The following is a 581-nucleotide window of genomic DNA, read 5'->3' as shown; positions in this document are numbered from 1 at the left end:
TAGTAATAATATATTAAATTATTATAAAAAAATCTTTTCTATTCCATACACAATTTCTCTTCAATTACCGACACAACTAAAGTATTTAATCCACATAAATATTTGAGTCTATTCTTTAACAAACCATTAATCAATCATATAATTAAACATCATTTTAAAACAAATCATATTGATATCCTAACTTATTTAAACTTCATTTTTTGTAAAAGATATTTACTTGCCATTCTGGTTTGTGAACTACTTCTTATTAATTGTACAAATTAAATTAAATTTGATGCAGAGTACTCCCTTTGAATGATTGCCACAAAGGCCGTTTTCTTGTGTCACCTTGATCTGTTACGTGTTTAAGCGGTGGGCAGCAACATTAATTGCAAATTGTACTATAGAGATAAAGAGTGAACATAAAGTAATAAATATGAAACACAAAAATATCGACAAATCAACATTGCTTTATATTACACAGGAAACAAAGTTATTAATACACAATTAATAGTGAGAAAAATTAAACAATAGTGGTCCACTATAGCCTATAGCTAGTAGTATAATGTAATGATAAAAATTTAGCTGCCACAGCCATTTGA

Source organism: Arachis duranensis, chromosome 9 (assembly GCF_000817695.3).
Source record: "Arachis duranensis cultivar V14167 chromosome 9, aradu.V14167.gnm2.J7QH, whole genome shotgun sequence".
NCBI lineage: Eukaryota > Viridiplantae > Streptophyta > Magnoliopsida > Fabales > Fabaceae > Arachis > Arachis duranensis.
The sequence above is the reverse complement of the archived record's forward strand: the minus strand, read 5'-3'. Positions refer to the sequence as shown.